At 44.9% G+C, this 17,097-nt stretch overlaps 1 protein-coding gene across 5 annotated transcripts in view; it reads right to left on the bottom strand.

Annotated features, from left to right (window-relative positions):
- Positions 1-17,097, bottom strand: part of tshz2 (teashirt zinc finger homeobox 2) — a 769,641-nt gene that overhangs the window by 463,748 nt on the left and 288,796 nt on the right. The window contains exon 1 of one of the 5 annotated variants that reach the window (XM_072514695.1): positions 8,043-8,153. The exons of the other annotated variants lie outside the window; for them this stretch is intronic. The gene's annotated coding sequence lies outside the window, so the exon portion shown is untranslated. Of the gene's footprint in view, positions 1-8,042; positions 8,154-17,097 lie in introns of those variants that run through there. 5 annotated transcript variants of the gene reach the window in all.

Genomic DNA, 17,097 nt, shown 5'->3' with positions numbered 1-17,097 from the left:
TCCAGCATTTTCTGTTTTTATTTCAGATTACCGTGTTGCCATCTACAAGATGCACTGCAGGAACTCAGCACGGCTCCTTCGGCAGCACCCTTCAAATCCCATGACCACTACCATCTAGAAGGACAAGGACAGCAGATACATGGGTACGCCACCACCTGAAAGTACGCCTCCAGATCACTCAACATCCTAACTTGGAAATATATTGCCGCTCCTTTGCTGTCACTGGGTCAAAATCCTGGAACTCCCTCCCTAATAACACAGCGGGTGTACTTACACCACATGGACTTCAGCAGTTCAAGAAGACAACTCACAACATTCTCAAGGGCAATTAGGGATGGGCAACAAATTCTGGCCTAGCCAGCGAAGCCCACATCCTGTAAAAATGAAAGAAAAGGAAGGTTGGGTGATCAGCGATTAAAAAAGAATAGGGTTAAGAAATCTGGGTGTGAGTCATCTGGATAAGATAATCTTGCATAGGGTGTGAAGAGAGATTGGGCAGAAACCAGGAATATATGTGTACGTTTAGGCTTTAGGGAAGTTTGGTCCAGTGGAACAAAGGAACTTGGAGATGTACAAATGGAAACTGAATGGATGGTCACTACTTTAGTGACATAGAAGTAAATAAGCTCCTTGCATTAAATGAGTGTGGAAGGAGCAGGGATGAGGGATTTATGGTGGTAGTGGAGGAAAGAACCATTCCCAGATGATCTCAGAGTTGTGAATAGTTTTGACAGAGGAGAAGTAGCCTTGAAAGTGCTTGGTGGAGCCCAGCCAGATGATCAATGGCTAAACCAGTTGTGTGCCAGGCACATTCAAGTGCCCCTTGGACTTGAGGGAGTAAAAATAGTATCAGACCCACTAGATTGGAAGAGAATAAAAGGTTTCACTAGGGACAGGGCATTAATGACAGAAGCAAATTGGCAGCTACAAATGTATCGCAGCAAATAGTGGACACAACTCTATATTGTTAGCAGTATGAAAATGTAGTATAAGTGACTTGTGAGAGAATGTTTTTGAGAAGGAATAAAGGGAAGTGGGTTTTGGAAGGGAATGGGAGAGGTGAATGGAGAGAATTACAAGATAGTGGGACAGTCTTGTCTGTAATCAGACAAGGGAGTTGACTATGTGAGATGATGAAGGATTTGATGGCAAGGATTGTGTTCGCAAGTGAATGAACATTGAGTGAAATGCGTAGAGGGGTATTGACTGTTGATTCACCGGCAGAGTCCAAAAGCTCAACAATATACGGAGTGAGCAGTGAGAGGAGGGTGGCGAGGTTAGCCATGACAGAAATGTTGGATGTGAAGGTCAGAGAGAGGAGAGAATTTCAGTCACTGGGGTTGTTGCCATAGGAGGAACCAACTTGCAGCTCAGTGGGCTCTTCAAAGAATCATGAGAGAGCCACAAAGTGGAGATGTGCATTTATCCAAGAGGCAGTCAAGCCTGTAATTATAATGGGAGAACAGGAAAATAGAAGCACAGTGAAGGATCAATGTCAGTGTTTGAGGTGTTGTTGGGGGTAGAACATGAGAGGGGAGAAATGAAAGATAGTAAGACAGGGGGACAGAAATGGAAGGAGGCAGGAGAACGGGGAGTCATGAAAAAAACAGAGATATAAGGAATGGACTCAGGGTCAAAGAAGCCAAATGTGCCGCTGAGAGGTTATAAGGAAAATTCAGGTTACAAATGTTTGACAAGGATGAGGGTGGATATGCTGGTTGCAAACAAATGATAGGGAGGGAGCAATACTTTGACTTCACTGCTACAAGGAATGAATAGTTTTTTAAAATTTAAGAGTAGCCAATTTTTTTTCCAATTAAGGGGCAATTTAGCATGGCCAATTCACCTACCCTGTACAACTTTTTGGATTGTGGGGGTGAGACACAGGAAGAATGTGCAAACTCCACACGGGCAGTGACCTGGGGCCGGGATCAAACCCGGGTCCTCGGCGCCATGAGGCAGCAGTGCTAACCACTGCACCAATGTGCCGCCACTACAAGGAAATAATAGTTGATACACATTATACATGTCTAAAAATGGGCAAACTTTAAACTAAAGGCTTTTCATGTTTTGGCTTATTCAAATCATACTGGCACATGATGGATTATTGGCTGGTATATGACAGCTTTAAAACAAATTTAATATTCTTGCAAACAAGCTCAATATCACCACAGAGTCTTGATTATAAACCAGCCAACTTCGGCCAAGTTGTGATAAATATATTGAGATGTGGATACTTTGGATATGCAACATACTTCATAGATTTTTCTTAATCCCACCTACAATGTAATTATCCTGAAATAACTGGTGTGGCGCTGACCTGTATATAACTCTGGAGCCTCATACTCCAGGAATTTTTTAAGCAGCTTTTCAGAAATTCTGGGTCTCAGTCCTGGCAGATTGCCAGATTTGAAAATGTTTGTGCTCTGATGCCATTTAGTGCCATCAGTTATTTGATTTTTATTCAATTGCAATGGTTTACCGCAACTGTTTTCTAAGAATATCACAGAGTTGCAAAATCATATTGATTATGACAAGAAAGAAGATTTAAGGACAATTACAAATACATTAGAATTCTAAATCATGATATAATTCGTGACCAATGTTTTGTAATGCAACAAGATATTATCAAAATGATGAAACATCACTGGAACGCAATTCGGTAACACTTAGCTCTTTCAGAAAGATCTTACGTTAACAATCCCAAGTGCAAAGAAGATGTTGGACCAGGAAGCAAAAGTACCTATGGCACTATTTCAAAGAAGAGTAAGGGAGTTATCTCCGGTGTCTTGGCCAATATTTATCCCTCAATCAACACCACAAAAGCAGATTATCCGGTCATTATTGCATTGCTATTGGTTGGAGATTAAGTTTGCATATTGGCTTCAAAATAATTCCATTCATTGTAAAGAGCCTTGATATGTCCAGTGGCCATGTAAAGCCCTAGATAAATGCAAGCCTTTCTTTTTTAAAAATAATGCAAACACAGAATTGCATTTGTAATGGATTTTCAATAGTTAATCATTTATTTATTTTTCTAAATTCTTTTTTCCAATTAAGGTGCAATTTAGCGTGGCCAATTCACCTACTCTGCAAATCTTTGTGGGTTGTGGGGGTGAGACCCATGCAGACATGAGGAGAATGTGCAAACTCCACATGTGAGTGACCCAGGGCTGGTATCGAACCCGGGTCCTTGACACCGTGATGCAGCAGTGCTAACCACTGCCCTGCCATGCTGCTCTGTTAATCATTTATTTATAATAATTTACAACAATCGTATAACGAATTACATTTGCCTGCATTGTAATACCAGGAAAAGCACTTCAGTTTAATAGTACACCTCGGCTAACATATTTTGAGGTGTCCGTTCACTGGAAAAAATAAAATCTCAAAAAAGGAGATAGGTTGAGTTTCGAAAGATGAGGGGGGATCTCATCGAAACCTACATAATACTGAGAGGTCTAAATAGAGTAAACAAGGAGAGGATGTTTACACTAGTAGGATGAACTAGAACCCGAGGGCACAGCCTCAGACTGAAGGGACAATCCTTTGAAACAGAGATGTGGAGGAATTTCTTCAGTCAGAGGATGGTGAATCTGTAGAGCTCATTTCCGCGGAAGGCTGTGGAGGCCAAGTGACTGAGTGCCTTTAAGATAGCAGTAGAAAGATACTTGATTAATAAGGGGATCAGTGGTTATGGGGAGAAGGCAGGAGAATGGGGATAAAAACATATCAGCCATAATTGAATAGTGGAGCAGACTTAATGGACTGAATGGCCTAATTCTGCTGCTACGTGTTATGGTTTTATGGTCTAGGTGCTTTCTAAGTGGAGGTAAAATATGGCTGAGGGCAACACTGGTGCTGCTGAAATGCTCCCATGGTCACATAGCGTGACAACACTCAAGTATCCTGACTTGCAGACCAATTCCAGCCATTGAAGTAAGATACTGGACAGCTGTTGAATCCCTGTGGACCTGTACCCTAACAAAGATGGTGTCTTCAAGAGAGATGGGGATTAAAACTAAAATACATTTTACAAAAAATGTTGCATGAAATAAAGCTGTACATTAATATTTGAGGTCTTATGACTGTTGAAGAGTCCTCAAACTCAAAACATTAATCTAACCATTGCCCTTACTCCACACTTGCTGCCTGATTTGCAGGCAGTAAACTTCCAACAGTTGTAAAATTCTGCCTCTTAAAAACTTTATAATTGATTGCTTTTCAGGCACCCCCTTATTTCTAAACCCCAATATGCATCACTGAAAGAGATAAATGCTCTGTACACAGCAGTGATAATAAGCTTTCCATCAGCTGAGTGGAAAAGTTTGATGACATTGTTGCAGCCATTTGCAGCACTACTGTCCACTTCCATCTGCATTCACTCTGCTGATTTAGGTGCTCAGTGTAGTTTGAAAGCAAACATGATGAGGCCGCTGTGTACAGCAGCCTCTCTAATGGGCAACTGGCAGTCTGATTTCTTTCATATATTTGGGCTGTCACTAGATCTCCAGTCCCCGTCACTCAGCTTTTATAACTTTGGACAGGACTGGTGAAGAGGTCATGTGACCTAGACAATGAAGCTGAAACTTTGTAAAATCGAAGAAAGGGACTCTAGGGCTTTAAACAAATGCACCTCATTTTAGCACAATATCATGTACAAAAGTCAATTATGATAATACACTGGGGTGTCAGGAAATACAGAAATCCTGCAACAGCAGCCAATCTGCATTTAGAATGTCTTTTGCACCAGTGGTGCTCCGTTTCAGCTATAAATAATTGTGCACTGTTCTGAGACTGCAGGACACAGCGAGGAAAGAAACCAAAGCATAAGCCATCAGCTAGAATATTGCCTTTGCATCCCGGTAACCAATATCATCACTACAAATCACTTTAATGTCATTCCCTAACTAGCTACCAAATTGCTATCAGCTACAGGTTTCCAATTACTCTTAAAAACCCCAAAACCAGGATATTTGTGTTTCTCATTTAAAAATTATCCGAAAGCACAAAGAATGTATATTCACGATACTGAGGCCTTGCTTCGAACTGCACTTGCAAAAACTATGAAGTGCGCTGCATTGCTGCCTGATTTGCAGGCAGTAAACTTCCAACAGTTGTAAAATTCTGCCTCTTAAAAACTTTATAATTGATTGCTTTTCAGGCACCCCCTTATTTCTAAACCCCAATATGCATCACTGAAAGAGTTAAATGCTCTGTGAAACACTTAGCAGGCTAGCCCAGGTTATACCCGGCATTTAATACTCAAAGTTGGCATTCCATATTATTAGGCCTGCCGCTACACTTATGTTTGTTTAGTTAATGGTAGTTACACCATACTCTAGTCTATTTAGCTTATTTCATACGGCTACAGAGATAATCCAAGTTATATGTGTACTAATAATACAACTTAAGCATTGCACGAATGATTCACGATGCAAAACAAATGACTAAGTGCTTAATTATCATCTTAGTGTTGTTCACTGAAGAACTGATGAATCTCAGTTTAGGGGAAAGGACACAAACTGCACCTTGGCCAACTTAAGCGTGCCTATCGCTGTTGGTTGAGTACAGTCAATAGAAAATCTTTACTCAGCTGCTTACTCAGCTTGAGCGAAGCAATGAACCCTTGAACAGAAACTAAAGCAAAATGAGCAAAAGTGCAGGTGCTACCATTGAACACGTTGGTTGTATGGCTACATGGGTCTTGAGGAAACCTGTGTAATCAGCAAGCTTGTAAGGCTTACCTACCTTAACAAACAGTTTCACCTGCCTTATTTGTAAATGATCACCTTGGGGCATTCCATTATGTTAAAGGTGCCATGCAAATATAAGTTGTTGTTTACTACATGTTTGGCTGACATGGATAATATATATATAAATAAATAAAAATCTTCGCTTTGTCAAATTCTAAAATAAAGTGTCCCGACCTCCCTCAGGTCCCACTATTGTTGATACACAGGTAAAGTTCTAATCAAAGTAGTGCATTTATGTCTCATTTTTGTGAAGCACACAGAGGGGGTCTGAAGGAGTTGCAGAATCAATGCCAGCTTAGCGACCATCAAATCAATTTGACACGGTGAACCTAAAGATATTTTACGACAGGCATGCTAGGGTGCTACTGCCTCACTTCTCAAAACATCACTATAAGCTGGCACTGAAATTGAGAGCTCATCATGTGTATGCACTCCAATTTAATAGTTGGCCTTTGTGGTGTAATTAGCAAGTTACTGGGTGGGCACAGCACCGCAAATTGTGTTAAATTCATCTTACAAGAATAGATAAGCAGTATTCTTACAACCGAATATGCAACCAGGTCAAATGTGACAGGGCACATTGGGTGGGATTCTCCGGCCGCGTTCACCCAACGACTGGAGAATCCCGCCCGAGGTCAATGGAGTTCTCCATTGTACGCGGCTCACCCGTGGTGTTCTTGCGGAGGGCGGGGCGGGAGAATCCAGCCCATTACTTATTATAAGGTATGTTCTGTTAGTCTGTAATGATGTTTTACAGACATATCCTGATTTGCTTATAACACAATCTCTTAACAATTCAGTGTTACGTAAAGGGTAAAGCTAAGACAGAAGAACAATTTTCAAGCGCCAGGGCATTCTTATGTTTGAACTTGGATAAAGATGACGTACATTGATGTTGGTTTATTGACTTTTTCTTCTAATCCTAATAGATGCTAATTTAATTCAACAAGAAATGTATCACTTGGAGTGGGATTTAGAGGAGGATATCTATATATGATTATAGTGCACAGGAATGCCACTCCTGGCTCACAAGTGCATTTAATCACATTTCTTCTGCTCATCAATTTTTGTTGGGTTTTTTTCCTTGTTGTCAGGGGCCAGAAAAATATTTAACATGCATATTCTGACATCTACTTTGACGTTAATTCACTTTTATCTGCAGGGTAAAATCATGTCTCATAGCGAGTATTGTCTACCTATTGATCGGAAGCCTTTTGTCAGCAGATTGCGATGTAACACTTTTGCTGCTGCTGACTAAAGACACGAATACACAAGCTATAAATAATTCTTGAAGATTTCTCCGCAGGGGCTATGACTCCAAAGAGATATAAGAAACTGGGAGACACACAGGAGCATTTGAAAAATAAAAATAAAGAATTGCTTTGTCGTTTCATAGAACTTTCAAGACATGAAGAGACTGTTTGGCCCTTTGTTCTTGCATCAGTGCCAACTCTAAATTGGAAAAATCTTTCTTCTAATATGTTGCCTTGAAATTTGGACAGGCCTTATAAAAAACACCAACAACAGACAGGAAGATTCAGCCATGTCACAACTGAAACCTCCCATGTCAGAGCCAGGATACAATATTTGCTTGGGTTCAGCTTGACTGGTTTCTCTTGCAAGCAGATAGATCCCTCAGGAGCTGGAGTTTATCTTTAAACTCCGGGGCAGCACGGTGGCACAAAGGTTAGCACTGCTGCCTCACAGCTCCAGGGATCCAGGTTCAATTCCAACCTTGGGTAACCACCTGTGTGGAGTTTGCACTTTCTCTCCGTGTCTGCGTGGATTTCCTCCCACAGTCCAAAGATGTGCAGGTTAGTTGGATTGGCCATACTGAATTGCCACTTAGTATTCAAAAGGTTAGGTTCGGTTATGGGGATAGGGTGGAGTCGTGGGCTTAAGTAGGGTGCTGTTTCCATAAGCCGGTGCAGACTCGATGGGCCGAATAGCCCCCTTCTGCACTGTACATTCTATGAAATCTATGAAATTTACCAGCCAATGTCTGGTCTTATGACAGCATGACTGAGGGGTCATACAAAAATCCTCACTAAATGACTTGGATACTGGAGTTTCACCTGCGCTTCCATATACTTGTGGTAGCATGCCCCTTTAAGGGTGGGGGGCCACCAGAGGGTCATGTGACCCAATCGGCCAATGAGACCGGAGCACGCTAACCGTGGGCGGGTGGACAGCGGTTTCCCCGTCAATTGGGGGTTTGGAGTCTTGCAACATTGTAGCTTTTATCTTTCTCTCTGCAAACCTCTCTCTCTGTAAATAGTTTCTTACTTTAATACATCATCCATTTGCGAATCCATCTGGTGTTCTCCTGTGTCAGGATATTACATTGGCGATGAGGAGCAACTGAAGTGCCTTCCTGCTGTTATGAAAATCGGGAGAGCACACGTCATGTAAACACTTCCCCATCAAAGCAAACTCGTTTCACAGTCCATGAGTGACAATGCCACTTTTTGGTAAACTAGATCCATTGAACCTCCACACTTTGAGTTGCAAAAAGTTGGTTTACAGGTGCAACAGGTGATTAAGAAGGCAAATGGAGTTTTGTCCTTCATTGCTAGAGTTTAAGACTAGGGAGATTATGTTGCAATTGTATAAGGTGTTAGTGAGGCCACACCTGGAGTATTGTGTTTAATTTTGGTCTCCTTACCTGAGAAAGGACGTACTAGCGCTGGAGGGTGTGCAGAGAAGATTCACTAGGTTAATCCCAGAGTTGAGGGGGTTGGATTACGAGGAGAGGTTGAGAAGACTGGGCCTGTACTCGTTGGAATTTAGAAGGATGCAGGGGGATCTTATAGAAACATATAAAATTATGAAGGGAATAGATAGGATAGATGCGGGCAGGTGGTTTCCACTGGCGGGTGAAAGCAGAACTAGGGGGCATAGCCTCAAAATAAGGGGAAGTAGATTTAGGACTGAGTTTAGGAGGAACTTCTTCACCCAAAGGGTTGTGAGTCTATGGAATTCCTTGCCCAGTGATGCAGTTGAGGCTCCTTCATTAAATGTTTTTAAGATAAAGATAGATAGTTTTTTGAAGAAAAAAGGGAATAAGGGTTATGGTGTTTGGGCCGGAAAGTGGAGCTGAGTCCACAAAAGATCAGCCATGATCTCATTGAATGGCGGAGCAGGCTCGAGGGGCCTGATGGCCTTCTCCTGCTCCTAGATCTTATGTTCACACGCAGCAATGGGCGCGATATGCAGAGTTTCTCTGTTGCGTTTTTCACGATAAATGAAATCGGTGGGTGTGGGCAGGAAAATCAGCAAATAATTCTACTAATAGCCTGCGGGGCTCCCTTTTACAACCTAATGAGGAATTTGACATCAGCAAATGTTCCCGATTCCAAATCTTTGGAGAGTTGGAAGAGTTAGTCAAGAGTCATTACCCCCCGAAGCCCTCGATAGTAATGCTGCATTACAAGTTCAATTTGACATCAATTGCGGCATTCGTGACACACCTAAAACAAACGGCTGAACAGTGTGAGTTCAGATCTGTACTTAATGACATGTTGAGGGACAGGCTGGTTTGTGGTGTTAAAGACACGGCCATACGAAAACATTGTTCGGAGAGGCAGAGATTGCCTTAAAGAAGGCATTAGACATCACCCAGGCTATGGAAAATGCCGAGAGGGGGGCAATGGAGTTACAGAGCAGGGGAGGTCCACCAGGTTTGGTGAGAAGCCACTGACAGTCGGGGCATCAAGGAACAAGGCACAGAACGTTAAGAGCAAAGAGGCTCAGAGCATGAGAGAGTGCAGAGATAAAGGAAATTTGGTCCCTAGACCAGGAGCGATGAAGAATGCTACTGGTGTGGAGGAGATCATCCCCAGGAAAGACATAGATTCAGGGAAGCTACATGTTATGCCTGCAATAGGAGTGGACACATTAGGAGTAATGTAAGGATAAACAGAGCTCATAGGGGACCATCATAAAAAACCTCTGACTCCAATAAACTGTGTTGCAAATAACCTTGAAAACAGACCCGAGGTATAGGTTTAACAATCTAAAAGTGGGCAAGACACCCCCAATTACAATTGTACTACTAATGGTCTGCTGCTTAGAATGGAGGTGGACACGAGGGCCTCGCTCCAGTTGTAGCTGAACTTAAGAAGTATGTTGGCAAGGCTAGCCAGGTATACTGGGGAAGCTTTAAGAATCCTAGGAATTACCACAATGTCTGTGAGCTACTGGGACCAATCAGCTCAACTGCCCTAGGAGTAGTTTTATGGGTTGGGATTGGCTCTGCCAAATTAAATTAAATTGGTTGTAGATCAGGCAGCACAGTGGTTAACATTGCTGCCCCAGAGTGATTGGAACCCGGGTTCAATTCCGCCTTGGGTGTTCAGGTTTCCTCCCACAGTCCAAATATGTGCAGGTTTGGTGGATTGGCCATTCTAATTTGCCCCTTAGTGTCCAAAGATGTGCAGGTTAGGTGGGGTTATGGGGATAGAGTGGGGGAGTGGGCCTAGGTAGGGCGCTCCTTCAGGAGGGTCGGTGCAGACTTGATGGGCTGAATGACCTCCTTCTGCACTGTAGGAATTCTATGTTCCAAATTAACGAAGGAGACCTTTGTGACGTTTAAACAAATTATGAGGTTTTCCAAAATGAGTTAAGCAAGATAAAGGGCCTTAAAAGCAAAGATTTATGTGGGTCCTTAGGCTGCGCCCAAGTTTTTATGCCCCTATTCTTTAAACTAGAAGGTTGAACAGTGATGAACTTTTCAATATGAATTTATTTTGGCATTTGGGCATTGTGACTTCTTTAGTAATCAGGGGTGGGATTCTCCCCTACCCGGCGGGACAGGGGGTTCCGGCGTAATGGAGTGGCGGGATCCACTCCGGCGTCGGGCCGCCCCAAAGGTGTGGAAGTCTCCGCATCTTTAGGGGCCAAGCCCTCACCTTGAGGGGCTAGGCCCGCGCCAGAGTGGTTTCCACTCCGCCGGCTGGCGGGAAAGGCCTTTGGCGCTACGCCAGCTGACACCGAAAGGTCTTTGCCGGGCGACGCATGCGCGGGAGCGTCAGCGGCCACTCACGACATCCCCGTGCATGCACAGGGGAGGGGGTCTCTTCCGCCTCCGCCATAGTGAAGACCATGGCGGAGGAGGAAGAAAAAGAGTGCCATCACGGCACAGGCCCGCCTGCAGATCGGTGGGCCCCGATCACGGGCCAGGCCACCGTGGGGGCACCCCCCGGGGCCAGATCGCCCCGCGTCCCTCCCCAGGACCCCGGAGCCCGCCCGCACCGCCTTGTCCCACCGTTCAAAAGAAGGTTTAATCCAAGCCGGCGGGCGAGGGTTGACAGCGGCGGGACTTCGGCCCATCGCGGGCCGGAGAATCGCCGGGGGTAGGCCCGCCGACTGGCGCGGCACGATTCCCACCCCCGCTGAATCTCTGGTGGTGGAGAATTCGGGACACGGCGGGGCGGGATTCACGCCAGCCCCCGGCGATTCTCCGACCCGGTGGCGGGTTGGAGAATCGCGCCCCAGTTCTTGCACCACAATAGTACATAGTGCAATGCACATGTATACATTTCATTCATTATTGTCTAGGTAATCTGGTGTTCTTAAAAATAAAGCATTGATGTGAATGGGAGATACTAATTATTCGCCCAAGGCCAATTTACTACTAGCAGTTGACACTGAATAGAGTTCAAAACCAAATGCAGAACAATCCCTCCGCATTCAGCATAACCTCTGTCCTCTGAATACGGATTATTACTCTAGAGGGAGGAATATGCAGAGTGGGCTGACAGCCACGAAGCATAAGTACTCATGTCTGGTGAATCTTGATAACATGGAGCAATACACCACCTCTTCAAGAACCTGGATTTACCTGACCCAGCTCTAAACGAAGGACATAAACATACGGAAATCTGTTCATTGCCACAAATCCAACAGCACCCACCACACCATCAAAAATGCTTGCCACTTACTTGATCCCAAAGGTTCAATGTGCTCCACAACATAACATAGAAAAATCTACATAAAAGGGTTCTACTTACAAAAAAAAGTTTGCTTTAAAGCTGTGGTTCCAGTCACTACTGTACCGGCCTCCCGTACCAGCCTCCCTGAACAGGCGCCGGAATATGGCGACGTGCGGCTTTTCACAGTAACTTAATTGAAGCCTACTTGTGACACTAAGCGATTATTATTATACTAATGCCATGCACCATGGAGCTGTGATTTTTGACAAAACACTGATTTTACACATACTGCAGAGTCTTAAAATGGACACCAGCTGTACATACACATAAAACACACACACCAGGATTTTCTAATCCAGGCCAAAGTCCCGTGGCAGAGGCAGGTACTGGAAATGTTTCCCAGCATGGAGCCCAGCGGAAATTTGCACCGAATGGTGCTATGCTGCACTTATTAATTATGCAGTTAGGGGTTTCCCAATGTATCCCAGGGAGGGGCGGGCTGGTTTATGTGCCCCTCACTGTTACATGTGGATGCCATATCTAAAAGGCATCCGGACATCAATCTCTTTGTCGCAAACCTACTGCGGAAGGAGAAAATGGCCTGCCGATCCCAAGGATTCCGACCCCCAGTTTCAGCAACGCAGTGGAGGCCAGATGGGGCGTCCTGTATTCTGAGGATGGATGGAAGAGATCAAGCCATGTGACCAACCCTCCATGGGAGGAAGTCACTAGGGTGGACAATGCCTACAGCCTCCTCAAGAGGAAATGGATGAGTGACCTCATCCGCACCGCCAGGATAAGTGAAGAGCTTAACATTCACTTTGCTAAATGGTGGAGAGACATGGGCCTCAGTGGCAAGGGCACTGTGCAGTCTATGTATAAAATAGCTATTCAACGTGATATGGGGATTTTGCACCCATTGCAGTTCATCTAATAATAATAATCACTTATTGTCACAAGTCGGCTTCAATGAAGTTACTGTGAAAAGCTCCTAGTCCCCACATTCCGGCGCTTGTTCGGAGAGGCTGGTACAGGAATTGAACCCGCGCTGCTGGCATTGTTCTGCATTACAAGCCAGTTATTTAGCCCACTGTATTAAACCAGCCCCATCTAGTCTGCAGATGGAGGTGTCACTGTGGATCCCTGACACTTACACACACCTACACACACCCCTACACCTGGAAACTCCTGCAGTGTGAAGAACAACATCCTGGACGCTCCTGCAGTGTAAAGATCCATGTGGCAGATGCTCCACCCATCCACTGCTGCATGTTGTGTTCCAGGGTCCATGATCACTGGAGGTCTCCATCTTCCATTCTCCACAATTTGCCCCAGGCCTTCATCCAGGTCAGTCCTGGCATTTCAATGTTACGTTGGTTCAGGCGTGTTCTGGATTGGTGTGATATTCCACTGGTGGCATGGGTAATCGGATTGGGAGGAGGAGCAGTTCTAATCAGGGCTTCATCTGCATTCCATTACGGCATGCTAAGTGGCTCCTGGTAGAAACGGTGACCTGTGATGATAGGCTGGAGTGCACATTCCCACCATCATGCCATACTGGTGGGAATCCATTTTTTCAGTTCCAGCCACATTATTCCACCTCCCGCCGGCCAGTAAACCCCACTGCTGCAGGGATGGGAACATCCCGGCGAAAGGAATTGGACTGCTATGGATAAAAGAACATATTGTTGCTAACCTTTGCATATTTTAGCTCTTTTGTTTAGAGAAACTGGATATACACCAACTTAACGTATTGCAAAATGATCCAAATTTTAGGAGCTTGCAAATAAATATATATCGTCTTAAGTGAGGTCACTCTAGGGTTCAATGGTGGTTCAATTTTAATTACTATTTGTAAATCAAAACCAGGTCTCATTTCCCAGCACTCACACCCATTACTTTGATAAACACACATAACAAATTAAATTTAAAAAAACAAGTCCTGTACTGTAATGCACAGAGCACAATTACTTAAGAGATCATTATCCCAGTGTTTACGGTTGCATTAGCAAAATAGCCAGCTGCACTTCTAACCTTTGGCTGGCAACAATTTTTCTTTCCATGTTAATTGAAGGACTTACTCAATTCACGAATCACAGATGTCACAGTGGGTGATATACTATTGCAAAATACGAATTAGATAAATTCTTTCCTATATAAAGCAGCTTATCTGTAAAGGTCATTAATCCAATTTAATTCCTGGTGTCAGAGGAGGCTTGAAAATTGTGTCCATGTTTTCTAGATTGCAGGTGAGCATTAACCCTTTGCTGGCTGCACAGAAAGCTCATTGTGGTCTTGAACTTCGCTTCCAGCTCCTTCCAAGGGTCAGCTGCTTCTCACACACCACTGCACTGTTTTGTCCTCTGTGAAAGCTGAACGAACACCCAATTCCAGATGAATAGGGCCTCACAGACCCACAGGACAATGGGATTGACCTCCATGGCTAGATTTCCACAGGTGCAGAGCATCATCTATTTCACCTCTGTGGCCAACAAAGCACCCAGCAACTGGCCACTCAATTCATCAAGTAGGGCTTCCACTCCTCTAATTTTAAAGAGCGTTATGCATTGTGTGCACTCACTTTCCTGGCAGCTGCCTTCATTCCTTCATTCTCTTCCAGTTCAGGGTGCACAGCTCTTCACTCACACTCCCCAAACCCCATGGATGAATTTTAAGGGACAAGGGAGTTCTCATGAAAGAACGGATACTCACCATTTTCCGGAAGGTTCAAAAATAGAAGAAATGCAGCTGGAGCTACCTGCTCACTCAGACACTTGTTGAGCTGGGTTTTGAGCTCCCAAAGGTGTGATTCTGGTGCCTGGACCAGTGAGCTGGAGCTCTGCAGTATACTGCATTGGTCTTACTCATTGTGTGATCTGCTGTCTTCTCCGTAACATGACCCTCCAGCAAGGTGTGGACCTTAGATGGTGAAGCCCTGGATGGAGACAACTCATTAGAGGAGTAGGAGGTGAGAGGGTGGAGGAACAGAAGGAGAAGATGCTCTGGCAGCACAGGGAGTTGGCTGGGCCCAATGTTGTGATCAAGGAACCCGTTGCGGTACCATGGATATCAGGGATCATGTGGTTGTTTCAGCTAAGCCTCTCTAACCCAGGAGGAATGGCATGATCTGGAACTCACTCTGATCTGTCCATGAGAACATTTCCACTGAAAGCACAACGAGCAGCAACTCAACTTTTACCTTCAATGAAAGATACACATCTGCCCACAGATTTCACTGTCAGCATTCACAGAATGCTGTTCTCTTTTATCAATTCAGCCCTCTTCTCCATTCAGAGGAGACTTACATGTCCAGTTTCAGTTGTCAAGATTTACATGGTGCTCCAGAAGGCAAAATGTGGGCATTGACATGGGAAAGTGATCCACACAGTTCTCTTCCCGATGCAGTAGTCTACTCTTTGCCACTTCTTTCTGGGTCTCTCTTTGTGCTATCGGAGGGTGTAAAGGTCACCTGCTCACATGTCTCCGAGAGTTTTTTTTTTTGGGGGGGGGGGTTTATTGGGAGCACCTTCAGAGGCTACTTCACCGGTATTATTGCAGGGGCTCTGCTGCTCAGGTAGTCCCTCAGTCAGAGGTACCAAGTGTCCCATGACAGGTGGCACCCTCATTCTCCTTGGTGACTGCGTCAATTCTTGGCTTATACTCCAGTTAGAAGGAGCCACCAGCTGGGGTGCAACTAACACCACTTCTAGATATCCCTGTGCCATCAGCTCTAGTGACCAGTCAAAGTTTCCTAGTGGGGTGCATCCTGTGAACATTAGTGTTCAATTCCTGCATACACTCCAATGCTGATATATATCGTTCTTTACACGAGTTTAGCCACTCTCTCAATGGAGGAGCACAGCACCCAAAGACCTGAGCAACTGTGACACACATGAGCTGGATGAACTCCATTCTCAGTCCATGACCTTGCACTACCCCATGAAGCTCTGAAGTGTGAAAGCACATCTGCTGTCGTTGCTCTGGGTAGAGCCTCCTTTTAGGTTACTGCTGAGGCCCTGCATCCATTGCCAGCTGAACAGGACTGTGATCTCCATCCTCTGTGGGGCACTGCCCAGCGCTGTCTCTGGCACTTCCTCCTGCACACTAGTGCCCTGCTCATCACTCAGTGAGACCCTTTGTAACCAGGCACAGGGAACCACCAAGATGATGTATCTACATTGGTAGAGTATACACTGTAACAAAATGTGACAGTGCTTGATCTGAGCTCTGTTATTGCTCTGTTTGGCCCCATGATGGTGAGGAGGGATGGTCTAATTGCCTCAAAGACTGTAATTGTGGCAGAAACAAAAAGAAATCATGAGAGCTAGCCATGGAGAGCAGAAACCTCTGTACTGTCGAGGCTTCCTGAGTGTTAACTATGCTGACAGGAGTGGATTGCACCCCTTTAATGAATGCTCTGTACTTTCTGATTGCCATTTCCACCATGGATTCCCATTTTGCATTGCTCAACATGCTCTTCATCAGCAATTCGGTGATGTCCACGGCTCCCTTCTCCGTGGTGGTGATAATGCATAAGAATGGAACCCCACCTCCTGACTTGCCCCTCGAGTGGGCATTAGAAACCTAATTCTCATGCAAGGTCAAATGCAGAAAGATAAGATATGGCCAATCCCAACTGCTTCTCTTCATTAGTAGCTGCATGGTTCAGTACTGCCAGCGCTATGGCTCTGAATCATTCTGAGTGGTCAGTAAATGCCCTGGGTGCACATACCCTCCATGTTCATGTGCAGCATACATCTTCATGTTCCTCAGCTGATTTGTCTGCTGGTGGTTGGATACCTGAAGGCCTGTCGGGGTTCGGCATTTACTAACCTTGCGAGAGCGAGTTGAGTCGTAGAACCTCTTCCTCCACCGCATCCATTTTCCAAGCATCATATTCCATCTGTTGGCTGCATCAGTTATCTACATCCAGGTTTTCTTGGTCTGGGAGGGTGGCCTCCTCCTTTACACTGCAGGAAGAGGGCCATTCTCATAGCCTCGAAGAGGACCTTCAGGCCTGGATCCATGAGACAGGGGGCTTCCTTGCCCCAGGTTCCAGGCCTCTGCCTCTCCTGAGACATTTTTCTAACTGCAGGTCAGTCCCTAATGGTCTATCTGTTTCAGCAGACTGTGGCCCCTGGTTCTGGACACCCCCACCATCGGGAACATCCTTCTTGCATCTACCCTGTCTAGTCCTGGTAGAATTTTATATGTCCTTATGTCCATTTCCCAGCCCTGGAAGGAAAATACTGCCCAATGTTGCAGTACATTTTCAGTCCAGTAAGACATGCACTCGTCATAGGTTGCCAAAGTGAAACAAGCATTCTCACTAAGAGACTCACTTGTACTAAACACGAAATTGGCAGACAATACATAAACTCAACATGAGCTTGCCGGAGAATAAAGTC

Source organism: Scyliorhinus torazame, chromosome 8 (assembly GCF_047496885.1).
Source record: "Scyliorhinus torazame isolate Kashiwa2021f chromosome 8, sScyTor2.1, whole genome shotgun sequence".
Taxonomy (NCBI): Eukaryota; Metazoa; Chordata; class Chondrichthyes; order Carcharhiniformes; family Scyliorhinidae; genus Scyliorhinus; species Scyliorhinus torazame.
Note: the sequence above shows the minus strand (reverse complement) of the source record. Positions and strands in the feature narration are given on the sequence as shown.